This window comes from Zootoca vivipara, chromosome 2 (assembly GCF_963506605.1).
Source record: "Zootoca vivipara chromosome 2, rZooViv1.1, whole genome shotgun sequence".
Classification (NCBI taxonomy): domain Eukaryota; kingdom Metazoa; phylum Chordata; class Lepidosauria; order Squamata; family Lacertidae; genus Zootoca; species Zootoca vivipara.
In genome coordinates this window covers 49,538,431-49,555,418 of record NC_083277.1, presented here as the reverse complement: position 1 = coordinate 49,555,418, position 16,988 = coordinate 49,538,431, and the positions used below count along the sequence as shown (strand labels likewise).

The 16,988-nt window shown below is 40.1% G+C and overlaps 1 protein-coding gene across 2 annotated transcripts in view; it reads right to left on the bottom strand.

Annotated features, from left to right (window-relative positions):
• The window catches only part of CENPP (centromere protein P), a 165,746-nt gene that overhangs the window by 100,289 nt on the left and 48,469 nt on the right, over positions 1–16,988 (bottom strand). The gene's annotated exons all lie outside the window — the stretch shown is intronic.

Below are 16,988 nucleotides of genomic sequence, written 5' to 3'. Positions count from 1 at the left end.
ATCTACCACAGATGTCCAGTGATCTACTGGTAGATCACGATCTACCTGTTGGACGTGCCTGACCTAGGTGATGGAGGAGGCATCAGCAATTTCTCCAGATCAGATCAGATGGGTGATTCCTCTTTAGGAACCGAACCAGAGATGGACTCGGGTAGCTCTGGAGGCAAGTTGATCTCATAAGCAGAATGTCGAAGTCAGACCCTGTTGACCAGAGACAGAACAGAGCCCACACATCTGAGAAATGGGCAGGGAAACAAGCAAGGAAATAGGATGGAGAGGAATTCTCCCACTAGGACCGTCCCCTGTATCCTCTTCAACCTTTCCCCCAAAAACTGTGGCAAAACGTCAGTCCAATCCCACTGGGATCCAGGAGGGGAACCTATAAGGCTGTTTCAGGCAATCCATGTCCATCTCTCCTACACCTATGCCATACATGTCAGGTTCGGTTTGGCAGGTTGGGGATGGCCACCCATCAAAGCTGGTCCACAAGGAGGGGGGTGGTGAGCAAAGGGATAAAGATCTGGCCTGCTGGGCCACAAAGCTTTGCAATCCTAGTCTACATTGACCAACAGCAGCTCTCTGGTGTTTCAGACAATTTTTTTTCAAGCCCAAAGATTAAATTTGGGCAGTACTCCATATAAAGCATGGGCTTTATGACTGAGTTTGGCCCTATCCCTATAGCACTATAGAGGTGGTATGTCAACATAGTTTATCAGGTCCATTCTGAAATCTAGAGATGCTCAAACCTATGTCTAAAGAGTAACAAAAAAAACATGTAGTGATTAATCTTTCAGGAATATAACAGTGGTAAGGTACATATGGCTACTCAACTGTTATTGGTATCATTCCTGACAAACTATACTTTTGCTTCTAAGTGCCATGAAATGTATTACTGTAAGATGTTTGTATTGTCATATAAAATGCATTCAGAATTTGTTTAAGTCAAAAACTGATCCTTAATACTTATGCACTAATCAGTATAAATGTTTAATTAATATGCTTTTATCTGCAAATTATTTTTAATGTATTTTATTACTTTTTCACAATCCTGGAGGCAGTTGGAGGATGGATGGCGGCTAACAGATTGAGATGGAATCCTGACAAGACAGAAGTACTGTTTGTAGGGGACAGGAGGCGGGCAGGTGTGGAGGATTCCCTGGTTCTGAATGGGGTAACTGTGCCCCTGAAGGACCAGGTGCGCAGCCGGGGAGTCATTTTGGACTCACAGCTGTCCATGGAGGCGCAGGTCAATTCTGTGTCCAGGGCAGCTGTCTATCAGCTCCATCTGGTACGCAGGCTGAGGCCCTACCTGCCTGCAGACTGTCTAGCCAGAGTGGTGCATGCTCTAGTTATCTCCCGCTTGGACTACTGCAATGCGCTCTACGTGGGGCTACCTTTGAAGGCGACTCGGAAACTACAACTAATCCAGAATGCGGCATGTAGACTGGTGACTGGGATCGGCTGCCGAGACCACATAACACCGGTCTTGAAAGATCTACATTGGCTCCCAGTATGTTTCCGAGCACAATTCAAAGTGTTGGTACTGACCTTTAAAGCCCTAAATGGCCTCGGTCCAGTATACCTGAAGGAGCGTCTCCACCTCCATCATTCTGCCCGGACACTGAGGTCCAGCACCGAGGGCCTTCTGGCAGTTCCCTCGTTGCAAGAAGCCAAGTTGCAGGGAACTAGGCAGAGGGCCTTCTCGGTGGTGGCGCCTGCCCTGTGGAACGCCCTCCCAACAGATGTCAAAAAGGAAAACAACTACCAGACTTTTAGAAGACATCTGAAGGCAGCCCTGTTCAGGGAGGCTTTTAATGTTTAATAGATTATTGTGTTTTATTTTTCTGTTGGAAGCCGCCCAGAGTGGCTGGGGAGACCCAGCCAGATGGGCTGGGTATAAATAATATATTTATTATTATTATTATTATTATTATTATTATTATTATCATTATCATCATCATCATCATCATAATTTAAAATACAATTTAACTAGTCCCTCAGGTGTGAATTATGATGTATTTTTATCTTCTTTTGCTCTTCTGCTTACTGCAAAAATAGAAAACTCAGTCACACCATAGGATGGCAGTCTAATCCCACTATATCAAGGACTTCTTAAAAGAAAAAAAAGAAAAGAATGGAATGCAAATAAACAAGTTTCTGAAAAATGAAGGATACTGTTTAGGTGCAAATATCACATTCTTTTACAAAGCAGTTTGATATATTAGAATAAACTTCCACACTACATAGGATCCTGGTCCACATGAAGTAGCTCTCCTTCTGTGTATCCTACAGCTTCATTTTAAATTATATTATTCCATATAGCATTAGCTAAAGATTGATGATTAAGTAATTTCTACAGAAATGTGCTCTATCCATAGTTAATCCGGTACTTAAACACATTTACTACGGAGTAAATCCCACTGGAGACAGCGGGGCTTGCTTCGAATGAGCCTCAGAAATAACAGGAAGACAGTGCAGTTCTAGAAGGACTCATGTAACACACTCCCATCAGCTCATAAAAAGGTAAAGGTAAAAGGACCCCTGACCATTAGGTCCAGTCGTGACTGACTCTGGGGTTGCGGCGCTCATCTCGCATTATTGGCCGAGGGAGCCGACATACAGCTTCCAGGTCATGTGGCCAGCATGACAAAGCCGCTTCTGGAGAACCAGAGCAGCACACAGAAAGGCCATTTACCTTCCCGCTTGGAGCAGTACCTATTTATCTACTTGCAATTTGACGTGCTTTCGAACTGCTAGGTTGGCAGGAGCTGGGACCTAGCAGTTCATACCTGTCAATAAACAAGCAAGCTCATCCTGAACCAACTGACCTGGCTCCCACTCATGGGCACAGTGTGATGACCCTGGCTCAATTATTCCTGACAACTTTATTCCAAAAATCACTAAATGGCTTAGACGTACATCAGGTTACACATTACAGTACACAGTTCAGTAGTTCAAAGCAGAGCTCTAAGAAACATAGCTAGGCACAAGCTAAGACATTATCTCAACACCTGACACATACATACCCTTTGCCTTCCTTTTGAAGAGTAGAGGGGGCACAATCACTTGCAAATTTTGGGTCCAAAGCAACAGAATTAGGCAAGCAAGTGGTTACTCCGGGTCCCACAGTAGAGTGAGAATGTCTACTCAGTGCCACACCAGCATCAAGCTGTGCATTTTCATCCCATTCCTCCCCTCTCTCTTCCCATTCCTGCCAAGGAGTCTCCATGGGGCTCATGAACTTCCAAATACCCTTCATAGACTGTTCACATCACTTCTTGATTATTCTACTATAGCAGTGACCATTTGGGGGGCAGTTTCACCCCTAGCCAACCCTCTGAGGGCCACAGGCCAATATTGTTGTTCTCTCACACACAGGCACACATACTTCCTCCTCCTTAGCTGATCCATGCATATCATCTGAAGATAGAGGTTATCACCCTCTCTCAATTGATCAAATCATTTAGCTGATGATCATTTAGCTGATGGGAGCCAGTGTGGTGTAGTGGTTAAGAGCGGTAGTCTCGTAATCTGGTGATCTGGGTTCGGGTCTCTGTTCCTCAACATGCAGCTGCTGGGTGACCTTGGGCTAGTCATACTTCTTTGAAGTCTCTCAGCCCCACCCACCTCACAGAGTGTTTGTTGTGGGGGAAGGAAGGGAAAGGAGATTGTTAGCCGCTTTGAGACTCCTTCAGGTAGTGATAAAGCGGAATATCAAATCCAAACTCTTCTTCTTCTTCAGGCAAGAAGCAATTTGCAACACATTCCAACAAGGGGCTTTGCTGACTATGTGGTAAAGGAGTGAATATTCATTATATTCATCCTGTGTATATACTTCTCCGGTACATCCCTGCTGTACATGCCTATAAAACAATGGCACTGAATGCACCTGCCATAACATTCAGGATGGCTGGGGAATATTTTCTTTATTTATATTCATAGTCTCCCTTACCCATAAAATTGATTATATTTTAGTTTTTATAGGCCTTTGATAACAGTGATCTCAAATGCAAAGGATAATTGTTTGTACTATATGCTGGTAATTATCACAAGGGCTGGGATATTCCTATGTGTGAGGTGTGGTTTTCAGTTTGGCAGCAACACCTCCAGGCCATGCTGGCTAGCACTAATGGGAGTTGTGATTAAAAACATCTAGAGGGAAACAGGTTGGGAAAGACTAAGCTAGATGGTATAGGTGATGGCATGGGAGAAAATATTGGCTGATCATAATGCTAAAAAAAATCTGCATCTGGTGTGAGCCTTAAGAGATAATTGGGAAAGAGGTGGCAGGCATTCAAATGGGGATCCTTTGTAGGGATCCTTTCCTATGTAGGCACAGTATTAGATTGCAACAAGGCCTGACAGCAACAAATCACGTAAGAACAGCTTACTCCCTATTTGCAGAAACATTTCAACACTCACCAGAACACTGGCTCATAGCATTCCATCTGCAAAAATGCCCCCCACCTCCAGTTAAACAAAACCATCTACCATCTACCCTCCTGAAGGGTTTTGGAGGCTTACACATTATTTTGCAATAGGTTGGTTGGTTTAATAATGACATTGTTACAACACCACTTTTTTCTTTAAAAACAATCTAAACATATAATGTGATAATAAAGCCAGTTATAGAAATCAGAGCTCAGGGGTACTGAAAGTGGAATTCCAATCTTTCAGGAAAAGGCTAGGCAGCTTTCTGGTGGTTCCTGTTAAGGGTATAGTTTAGTACTCATTGTGATTTCCTACCTTTTAAAAAGGAGCAAAGACCTTGCAGTTCATGCAAAGAAGAAATTGAAGGTATATGGAGCTAATTTAGATTAGATGATTAGGGAAGACAATGTATATCTGGGTTTGTGCTCTTCCCCACAAAAGAAAACCCAAATGAAGATACAGCAAGAGAAGCTGTCCTTCTCTGAATCACAACTCATTTGTTGTAAGATAAAAGAAAAAAATGCCAACATTATTTCTTCAATGTAAAGAAGGCCAGGGAATATCTCCACTAGTCTGCTGCAGTTATTTCCAGCACCATCAAGGACTTATATTTTTCTTTTTTGCTATCTTCTCTTGGTTTAGTGATAAATCTACCTATTCCTGACTAATGTAAAATAATTTTAGAGTGAAATGCCATATTTTGTTTATTGCAATAGTAGGATTGTTGGCTGGATTTCTACCACCCACAAAGAACCAACCTATGGAACGATTACCGGTTCTTATTATGCCAAGAGAAATTTTGCAAGTAGTTTTTATTGAGAACTTATGAATGCACTGTAAACTGGTTACAAAATGATAAAACTTATAATATAGGTCAAAATGAAAAGCACAGCTCATCCTCCCACAATAAGAATGGAGAAAATGAGTCAAGGACCTTCTTATTCTTCAAAAACAAACCATACCCAGAACCAGCAATTTCTTTGAGGTTTTCAAAGTAAGGGTAGAGATCAGGAAGTATCTGGCCAACATAAGAAGTATGAAAAAGATACACATCTAACATTTCTACCATCGTAAACCAAAAATCAAGGATGCTGCTGGATACCACCGAAAGATACAGCTGAAATGTACTTAGAACACAAGTCTAACTTGAACAACAACATAATTTGCTGGTTTATATTTTTTCACAAGGAAATCAGCTATTTATTGGAAAAGATCAGCAGTAGCACAGTATATAGCATGCCAGATTTTTAGGGACATTATCGTGCTACTGCTGGAAAATATGCAGCCAGAAACATTTGTTGTAATGCTAAAATTGATGGCAATGACTTAAGTTTATTTCGTAATATTTCATTATGACACAGAATAGTGTACTAAATTTAAGCTATAAATGCTCCCTAACACCACTTGAATAAGTTCCTTTGCAACTCTATCCAACAAGAGATAAAAGCTAAAAAAAAACCTGCTGCTACCATTGGCTGATCTAACTAAACGAGGTGAGGTTGCAAAAGTTACAAGTGTTGCAATGAACTACTGTTCAGCAGGAAGAGATCTGCACCCTAATAGTTTCACTTATTATATGCTCTCTTGCTTGAAATTGATTTTCTAGAATCTAGATCTATTTCAGTTGGGCATTAGGTCTGGTTTTGGAACAGAAGCTGTCTTGGTCACCTTGTGGGATGACAGTAGTGCAACCCTGATGATTCTATTGGACCCCCAGAGGCTTTTAGTACCACCAACTATAGTATTCTTCTAGACAGGCTATCTGGAACAGAGGACTGGATGGTATTTCATTGCAGTGTTTCCACTTCTACTACATTTCATGAAGGTGGTGCTGGAATATTACAGCTTTCCCCCTACTATTCAATGTCTACACAAAAGCAAAGAAAAGTAATATGGGGTGTGGCTGAGATGTGTCAAACTTAAATCTAGAGAAGACGAAGGTACTGTTCATGGGTGATTCATCTGCTCATTAAATGGTTCTCAAATTAAATAGTTTTGAATGGGATTACACTCCCCAAAAGGAGGAGGTTTGTAGTTTGGTGGTTCTCTTAGCTTTTAGCTTTTTAACTTGCAGCACAGGTAGCCATGATGACATAGAGTGCCTTTTATCAGGTTTGGTGGATAAATAAACTAGTGGTGCTCTAGTAACCTCCCAGGTGGATTACAACAATGAGTAATCTGTGGGCTGCCTTTGAAAATGCTCTGGAAAAGAAATTTCAGTCATTGCCCCCCCCCCCTACAAGATTATTAATAGGAACTGGTAGATATCTGCACATGATGTCAGTGCTTGGTTAGTTGCACTGGTTTCCAATCTATTTCTAGGCCCAATTCAAATGCTGTTATTAACCCTAAATGGATTGGAGACAGAATACCAGAAGAATTGGCTCCTTCCATAGATACCTCCCCGGGCCTTAAAAATATTCACTACAGGCCATTCTCATAGATCCTCTTGAGGACATTTTCAGTAGTTGCTCTCATATCAAATGATAATTTTACTGCTGGTTTTCATTGTTTTCATTGTTTTATTGCTCTCATGTTGCTTATGATGGTTTCATACTGACTTTTGTGCTTCTATAGTTTTTCTGTATTGTTTTTAGTTGTGATTGTATTGGTATCATTTTAAATTTGTGAATTGTCCAGAGAACATGTTTAATTGGGCAGTAGATAAAAGCAATAAAGAATACAATACCATGCAGCGTCCTATTGAACACAATGGGATTTACTTTTGAGTAGAAATTTAATATAAATAAATAAATGTAATAAATATGAGGAATTGTTCTTTGATTTCCTCCTGCTTTTCTAATTAATGCAAACATTGATAGCTGCTATTCAGTTTTTAAACAAATTGTTGTGTATTATTTTCCTAGCTAATAAAAGTCACCAGAAAAATGCAAGTGCAAAAGAAGCAGATAATTCAATAAGAGTTTTTAATCTCTTCTCTTTTAAAACTATTATTGTATATACTCTTAAGAAATATGGTTACTCTGTGGAAAGAGACTGAGAATACTTTTTGTGTTCAGTAAAACTTAAGAATCTGCTTTCTATTTGTTTCTGGGAAGACTCTAGGTTTCAGAACAAAGCTGCTAACAAGAAACATATGGGAAAGTTTTGCAGTAAGTGAACAACTGGCTTCAGCTCCAAATGCCACGTATCACATTCCAGTGTCTCAGACAATATGGGAAGAAGCTTGTAACATTTACCTTACTTGTTCAATCACACAACAGTGCACATACCATGCCAATTTTAAAAGATTATTATGTAGAACCACTAAAAAATTAACAAACCTCTAAACTGACAAAGCTGAAAATACCACTCAGATATTCAATTTGAAATAACTAGCTGGCCAGCATAAATCTTCAAAAATATTCAATAAAAATTAGCTCAGCTACATGTGCTGCCAGGAGCCAGACTTGCTGCAGTTTGTTTACAAAATATGAATGTATCAGTACAAATGTGACTTAAGAGTTTTTAACTATATAGTTTCTGGGAAATAAGGATAGGCTATCATTCCCTGCTTTTTACTTGACACCAAGCTAATACAGAATATTCTTAGGAAGCATTCTAGGGGAAATGTTCTTATTTTAGCCCACAATCAGGCTCCAATAAAACATGATAATATGTTCTTTTGTAGTTTCTGAAACTGAGCATATCAAGTGAGTGTGGGAAATGTCTCTTCCAAAACTCCAGCTAACTAAGGAAATTGTATACACTCATAAAGCATAGCTTCTCAGTTTAATTCTGACTAACTGCATTATTTCTAGTTTTTAAACATTTAGTGTGATGGACACACATTTCCAATAGTAATACCTGTTTCAGCCAATTATCTCCCCGCCCACTTAATCCTTATTAACTAGAAGGGTTAATAATTTTTTCTCATTTAAATATGTGCATACCAGCAAAACATAGGTCTTGTTCACAACTGTTTACTCTTGCTGCTAATTGTGTTCAATAACCATCACACTCCAACAGAGTACCCTTAAAATCTTTTTAAAAATATTTTTTTAATATATACAATAAGAGGTATAGCAGCCTGGTTCATACATTCTTTCATCAAATTCCTTCTATAACAGGCACCCCCAAACTTCGCCCCCCCCAGATGTTTTGGACTACAATTCCCATCATCCTTGACCACTGGTCCTGTTAGCTAGGGATCATGGGAGTTGTAGGCCAAAACATCTGGAGGGCCGCAGTTTGGGGATGCCTGTTCTATACCATCATTGTCCAAGAGACATGCTATCTGTGCCTCTGAGAAGTACAGTCAAGATGACAACCACTGATCCTATTAAGGAGCCATGTATGTGTTTCATAAAAAGGTCAATCTCCACGTACTGATCAGCATGAAGGCAGATTTACCATCATACATCCACTAAGAATGCTTAGCCTTGGAAGATTATCTCTTGAACCATTTCTACTCAGCTTCCTGATTCAGATACTGAAATAACTTTTGTCACCCTGATCAATGACTTGTATTAGGAGAAGGACGTGGGGACTAAGACTATGCTAATTTTTATTGCTCTCTCAGCAGCTTTAGATAACATAACCTATAGTATCTTTCTAGAATGACTTTGTGGATTGGGAGTTAAAGGCATGACACTACAGCGTTCTTGCAGCACCCTACAGTTCCTACCCATTGGACTATTTCCAGAAAATAACAGTGGAGGACCTCTCCTCAGTTCCTTGGAAGTTGTGCCATAGGGCCCTGCAGGAATCCATTTTGTTCCCCATGGTATTTAACCTCTATATGAAACCTTTCAGGGAGGTTATAAGGGGATTTGGGGTGAGGCTTCCCCAGTATTTTGGTCACCCCCAGCGCTCTCTTCTTTTTCTACTGAAATTAGGTGAAGCTGTACAGGTGCTTAATTGATACCTAGAAGCAGTGGACTGAGTGAGAGCCAATAAACTGACACTGAATTCCAACACAAAAAAGTGTTGTAGATTTGCAGTTCTTGGGAGCAGACTATTCTGGATGCCTTCCCTAAAAAAGAGTAGATGTGTAGATTGAGGGTATTTCTTCAATCTAACTTGTCATTGAATGCACAGATGGCTACAGTGGCATGGAATGCCTATTTCAGCTGCAGATCAAAGGCAGTCACTCCTGGACAGGTATAGCCTGGCTACAGAAATCCATATCCTTGTAATTTCCCAGCTAGACTGTTGTAATGAATTTTATGAGGGGTTCATAGAGTGGAACAAATACAAAATACAGCTGCAAAGGTGTTGTATGATCTCATACAGCCATATTGGACAACACAGGTCAAGAAATACTTGCACTGGCTGCCTTTTCATCACAGAGCTCAATTGAAGGTGCTGCCTTTGATGTCTAAAGCCCTAAACAGCTTAGGACCTTGCCACCTAATAAATTATAATGAATTATTTGCTTCATAATATTTGATGAATTTTATAGTTATGACCCATTTTGTAATGATAGCCAGGATAGAAATGTTAAATAAACAAATAATTATTTTAAATATAAACATGATTGATGACACCAACATTTCCCACAGAGAGATATTTATGTAGGGCATGCACTGTTTGATCACAAGAAGAGGTTTCCTGTTACAAAATACTGATAAGTTTATTGTTATGATGTAGAATTTTATAAATAAATAAATTATGGCTACTTTGTGAGAAATTCATATCACTAGTTTGTCATTTGTTGCTTTGAAGACTTTTCCCAACTCCTACTAAAAATGATCAGTTTTTTTTTAAAAAAAGTGTATTACTCAGCATATCACAGATTTGCTACTTTCAAACTTTTGCTCTTACTTTTTTATTCCAGCATTTGAACTAATAAGATCAGATAGAGATATCTGAAACATGATGTTCTTATGTTAACTACAAGTGTTTTGTTTACTATGTGAATCGCCTTTCCATTAATGGAAGTCTTCCTTCTGTTGACAGAAGAGACTCTTGATACAATGGAGATGCCTGCTGCCAGAAGAGGAGAAGCAGTTTTCACTGATTCCATTGGCAGCTCCCAGAGCCATCTCCTATGATGGATGCTTCAGGGAGTGCTCCAGCCTTCTGAAGCAGATTCTTTTTTAGGACACACGTGGCTGCTGGGGTGGGGGAGGGTCACATACAGTGGTTGTTGTTTAGTCGTTTAGTCGTGTCCGACTCTTCGTGACCCCATGGACCAGAGCACGCCAGGCACTCCTGTCTTGCACTGCCTCCCGCAGTTTGGTCAAACTCATGTTCGTAGCTTCGAGAACACTGTCCAACCATCTTGTCCTCTGTCGTCCCCTTCTCCTAGTGCCCTCAATCTTTCCCAACATCAGGGTCTTTTCCAAGGATTCTTCTCTTCTCATGAGGTGGCCAAAGTATTGGAGCCTCAGCTTCACGATCTGTCCTTCCAGGGAGCACTCAGGGCTGATTTCCTTAAGAATGGATAGGTTTGATCTTCTAGCAGTCCATGGGACTCTCAAGAGTCTCCTCCAGCACCATAATTCAAAAGCATCAATTCTTCGACGATCAGCCTTCTTTATGGTCCAGCTCTCACTTCCATACATCACTACTGGGAAAACCATAGCTTTAACTATACGGACCTTTGTCGGCAAAGTGATGTCTCTGCTTTTTAAGATGCTGTCTAGGTTTGTCATTGCTTTTCTCCCAAGAAGCAGGCGTCTTTTAATTTCGTGACTGCTGTCACCATCTGCAGTGATCAAGGAGCCCAAGAAAGTAAAATCTCTCACTGCCTCCATTTCTTCCCCTTCTATTTGCCAGGAGGTGATGGGACCGGTGGCCATGATCTTGGTTTTTTTGATGTTGAGCTTCAGACCATATTTTGCGCTCTCCTCTTTCACCCTCATTAAAAGGTTCTTTAATTCCTCCTCGCTTTCTGCCATCAAGGTTGTGTCATCTGCATATCTGAGGTTGTTGATATTTCTTCCGGCAATCTTAATTCCGGCTTGGGATTCATCTAGTCCAGCCTTTCGCATGATGAATTCTGCATATAAGTTAAATAAGCAGGGAGACAATATACAACCTTGTCGTACTCCTTTCCCAATTTTGAACCAATCAGTTGTTCCATATCCAGTTCTAACTGTAGCTTCTTGTCCCACATAGAGCTTTCTCAGGAGACAGATGAGGTGATCAGGCACTCCCATTTCTTTAAGAACTTGTCATAGTTTGCTGTGGTCGACACAGTCAAAGGCTTTTGCATAGTCAATGAAGCAGAAGTAGACGTTTTTCTGGAACTCTCTAGCTTTCTCCATAATCCAGCGCATGTTTGCTATTTGGTCTCTGGTTCCTCTGCCCTTTCGAAATCCAGCTTGCACTTCTGGGAGTTCTCGGTCCACATACTGCCTAAGCCTGCCTTGTAGAATTTTAAGCATAACCTTGCTAGCGTGTGAAATGAGGGCAATTGTGCGGTAGTTGGAGCATTCTTTGGCACTGCCCTTCTTTGGAATTGGGATGTAGACTGATCTTCTCCAATCCTCTGGCCATTGCTGAGTTTTCCAAACTTGCTGGCATATTGGGTGTAGCACCTTAACAGCATCATCTTTTAAAATTTTAAATAGTTCAGCTGGAATATCATCAATTCCACTGGCCTTGTTATTAGCAATGCTTTCTAAGGCCCATTTGACTTCACTCTCCAAGATGTCTGGCTCAAGGTCAGCAACCACACTACCTGGGGTGTACGAGACCTCCATATCTTTCTGGTATAATTCCTCTGTGTATTCTTGCCACCTCTTCTTGATGTCTTCTGCTTCTGTTAGGTCCTTACCACTTTTGTCCTTGATTATGGTAATCTTTGTACGAAATGTTCCTTTCATATCTCCAATTTTCTTGAACAGATCTCTGGTTTTCCCCATTCTATTGTTTTCCTCTATTTCTTTGCATTGCTCATTTAAGAAGACCCTCTTGTCTCTCCTTGCTGTTTTTTGGAAATCTGCATTCAGTTTCCTGTATCTTTCCCTATCTCCCTTGCATTTTGCTTGCCTCCTCTCCTCCGCTATTTGTAAGGCCTCGTTGGATAGCCATTTTGCTTTCTTGCATTTCCTTTTCCTTGGGATGGTTTTCGTTGCTGCCTCCTGTATAATGTTACGAGCCTCCATCCATAGTTCTTCAGGCACTCTGTCCACCAAATCTAAATCCTTAAACCTGTTCCTCACTTCCACTGTGTATTCATAAGGGATTTGATTTAGATTGTATCTTACTGGCCCAGTGGTTTTTCCTACTTTCTTCAGTTTAAGCTGGAATTTTGCTATAAGAAGCTGATGATCTGAGTTACAGTCAGCTCCAGGTCTTGTTTTTGCTGACTGTATAGAGCTTCTCCATCTTTGGCTGCAGAGAATATAATCAATCTGATTTCGATGCTGCCCATTTGGTGATATCCATGTGTAGAGTCGTCTCTTGTGTTGTTGGAAGAGAGTGTTTGTGATGACCAGCTTGTTCTCTTGACAGAACTCTATTAGTCTTTGCCCTGCTTCATTTTGAACTCCAAGGCCAAACTTGCCAGTTGTTCCTTTTATCTCTTGATTCCCTACTTTAGCATTCCAATCCCCTGTAATGAGAAGAACATCCTTCTTTGGTGTCATTTCTAGAAGTTGTTGTAGGTCTTCATAGAATTGGTCAATTTCACTTTCTTCAGCACCGGTAGTTGGTGCATAAACTTGGATTACTGTGATGTTAAAAGGTCTGCCTTGGATTCGTATCGAGATCATTCTGTCATTTTTGAGATTGCATCCCATTACAGCTTTTGCCACTCTTTTGTTGACTATGAGGGCCACTCCATTTCTGCTACAGGATTCTTGCCCACAGTAGTAGATATGATAGTCACCCGAACTGAATTCGCCCATTCCCTTCCATTTTAGTTCACTGATGCCCAGGATGTCGATATTTATTCTTGTCATCTCATTTTTGACCACATCCAGCTTACCTCCACTCATGGTTCTTACATTCCAGGTTCCTATGCAATATTTTTCTTTACAGCATCGGACTTTCCTTTCGCTTCCAGGCATATCCGCAACTGAGCGTCCTTTCGGCTTTGGCCCAGCCGCTTCATCAGCTCTGAATCTACTTGTACTTGTCCTCCGCTCTTCCTCAGTAGCATGTTGGACGCCTTCCGACCTGAGGGGCTCATCTTCCAGCGTCATAACTTTTATATGCCTGTTGTCTTTGTCCATACAGTGGTACCTCTGGTTAATAACTTAATCCGTTCCGGAGGTCCGTTCTTAACCTGAAACTGTTCTTAACCTGAAACACCACTTTAGCTAATGCGGCCTCCTGCTGCCACCGCGTCGCCAGAGCACGATTTCTGTTCTCATCCTGAAGCAAAGTTTTTAACCTGAAGTATTATTTCTGGGTTAGCGGAGTTTGTAACCTGAAGCATTTGTAACCTGAAGTGTTTGTAGCCCGAGGTACCACTGTACTGCCTTTCCACCAATACGAACATCCTGTTAGTGGAAATCTGCTCACAGAATGTTAGGATCCAATCCTATATTTCTGTCTTAAAGCATACTACTGAATTGTCCAAAAATAATTCAGGCAACATAGTAAAATTTGTATTGATACAAATGTAAGGAGAACCCTGTGGGATCAGGGCACAGGTCTACCTAGTACAGCACAAGATATGGAAATTGTGAAAGTGATTTTTGAAATAAAATGTTATGAGTGCACCATCCCATCCATCTGCCAGGCAGGAAATATGTCACTCCAACACATTTTAATACTTCTGTCTTAAAATTTAAAAATTCAACTACTGCATATCTTAATCTACTGTTAAGCATCTATGGCATGTAAATGCAAGTCAGGAACCATCTTACATTATTTGATTGTGAATGAAATGGCTGACCTGGTATTTGTTGGCTATATGAAGCTATAGGAAAGCAGAGTTGGCCCAGCCCCAGATAGTGTCACTGAATACTCAGTACAGCATTAGGCTTGAGTGGCAAATATCAGTCACGGGGCAATCCCAGCAGACAATTCAATTGTTTTATTGATGCATTTTAAAAATTGCTGTTTTATAATTCAAGTAGGTTATCACACCAACTTAAACCACTCATTACTTGCTAAGTGACCTTGAGCTAGTCACCATCTCTTAGCCTAACCTACCTCACAAGGTTGCTTTGAAGGGGAAATGAGAAGAACCATGTACACCACCTTGAGCTCATTGGAAGAAAAACATGGTATACAAATGTAATAAAAAATAAATAACATTACCACAAACTAGATCAAATTATAATAAAAACCAGTAAAAGTAACAACACCAAATAAAGTTTTATTTTGAAAAAGGTTGTTTGAAACTCCATGTTTTGGCTATTTTTGAAAGCTCACTAAAAAGTAGACAGATGGTCTTTTCTGGGAAGAATATTCCAAAGTGGAACATGCCTGGAAAAGTTGACCAGAAGAAATAAGTGAATTATTATTATTATTATTATTATTATTATTATTATTAACACTATTATATTATTGACCCTTCACCCTAACATTAAATTACCATTCATCACTCCATTTGTAATAACCTGTGAATACTTGGATTCTTGCCTCTCAAACCCTCCCTCTGACACAATCAATTAGGCTGGTTCATACCTGGAGCCTAATGGATCCAATTGGTTTACACAATTCTACAGGGGAAATTCTATTATGAAAATGTTTGCACAGCAACTCCTAAATTCCATGCCCTCCTGCACAAAAGTATGTATAACTGAAATTGTTTTATATTCTTGGTGTCTCTATTCCTGTATCCATTTTCCTTCCCTTTCTATGTAATCTTCCCTGTTTTATGTATGGATTGCAAATCTCTTGAGACAGGGACATATCCATACATATTAAAATTTTGTGCATATAGTTTGAGCTATATAAAATAAGGATTATTCATGCTAATGGTTAACCTGTGGATAGTATAAATGAACTATGAAATACAAGGCTAACCTCAGGAATAGTCATGGTAGTTCCTAGACATCCATATCTACTTTGCCATCAGGACATCACTAAAGAGTGCAGATGATGAAAACCCCATGTTCTATATGGCCAAACAAAACACAGAGCCTATCTGAAGACCTAAAACACTGTTTTAGTAGCACCATAAGAAGTTGTTCCATTTGTTCAGTGTCATCCAGAGGAGCTCTTTCATGTGACTAACAGGCTATTCAGTCCTGGTCATGTTGGACTGTCCACCCAGAGTTAAAACTGCCAAGAGCCTGCTGTGATAAGCTACATCCTTTCCAGCTTGAACAGTAATTAATACAGAGTCTATGCCAGAAAGATCATTAGCTGCCTCTTGTTGTGTTTGTCTGGATCAGTTTCAGTATTTTTCTCTCCGGTGCTGGCAGGTTGTTTAGTATGACCAAACATAAGCAGTTAGATAGACAAAAGTTTGCTGTCAGAGGAGACGACAGCAGCTCTGTTTATAGGGAGTGGGACCTAAATGTGGGTAACATCTTCTGGTTACACTGTTATTGTTCAAAGCATGTTTAACAGAGTGAGCCTATACATGTCTACTTAGAAGCAAAGTCCCAATGAGTGCAATGGATCTTACTCCCAAGTAAGTGGGCCTATGATTGCAGCTTTAATTTGTGACATAAATAGACTAGGAAGACTAGGAAGATTAGAAGAGCACATAAAGATTTCTGGAAATCTTGTGAGTATGCAGCATTTACTCTGTAGTTACATTTCTACCTAATAGGGTGGTCCCAATAAAGAGTTGTGCCAGTAACCCCCGTGTCAATTGTACTAAATTCTGCTGAGATGTTTAACAATAGGATTGTATTTTTGTATTTTGCCTTCAAGTAAAGATGGTCCACTCAAGCTAACAAAAGAATCTCTGACCAATCCGAAAGATTGACAACTGGTAAGAAATAGATAAGTGTGCATTATCTGGGAAACTCTCAAGCATCATTTCTCAAACTTGGGTCCCCAAATGTTTGACTAAGTTCCATCATCCCTGGCCACTGCCATACCAAGATGATAGGGGTTGCAATCATTGGGGAAGAGTGCTTTAAATTGCAAACAGATGTTAACCACCTTCTTCAATAAAGGAAAAGAGGGACAGTTAAAAGCAGAAAATGTCACCAGCACTCAAACAGACTTTAAAAGTTGGGAACTCATGACATGTATAGGATCATAGTGTTAAACATGCTTTGAACCATTCGTGTATCCAGAAGATGTTAGTCATATTTAGGTCCCACTGAAATCAATATAAAAAGTGTTGTGACTAATTTATTTCAACAAGGATTAAAAGCCAATGAAATGAATTGCTGAAATGCATTTAGCTTGATGTGGTGGTAGATTATGACAGTGTGTTACAATGGAGCAAACGATAAATCCAGATGTGAGTCATAGACTATTCAGGAATCACAAATCAGAAGGAATCAAGTGATGCTCATGCTTGTACCAGCTGTAAGATTTAGCTTATAACAGGAATGCCAAATAGTTAGCAATGTAAATATGTTGATATAATTTAAGTGTCCTTAAAAGGAGAGAATGGTAATACACTTAACTGGACTTTCAGGCAGTAAACAAACTGAATGGACACAAGAATTGGCACTGACAATAAAACAAACAGTTGGATGGATCATGCTAAAAATAATCTTGAGCCACCCCTTCATGTGAAG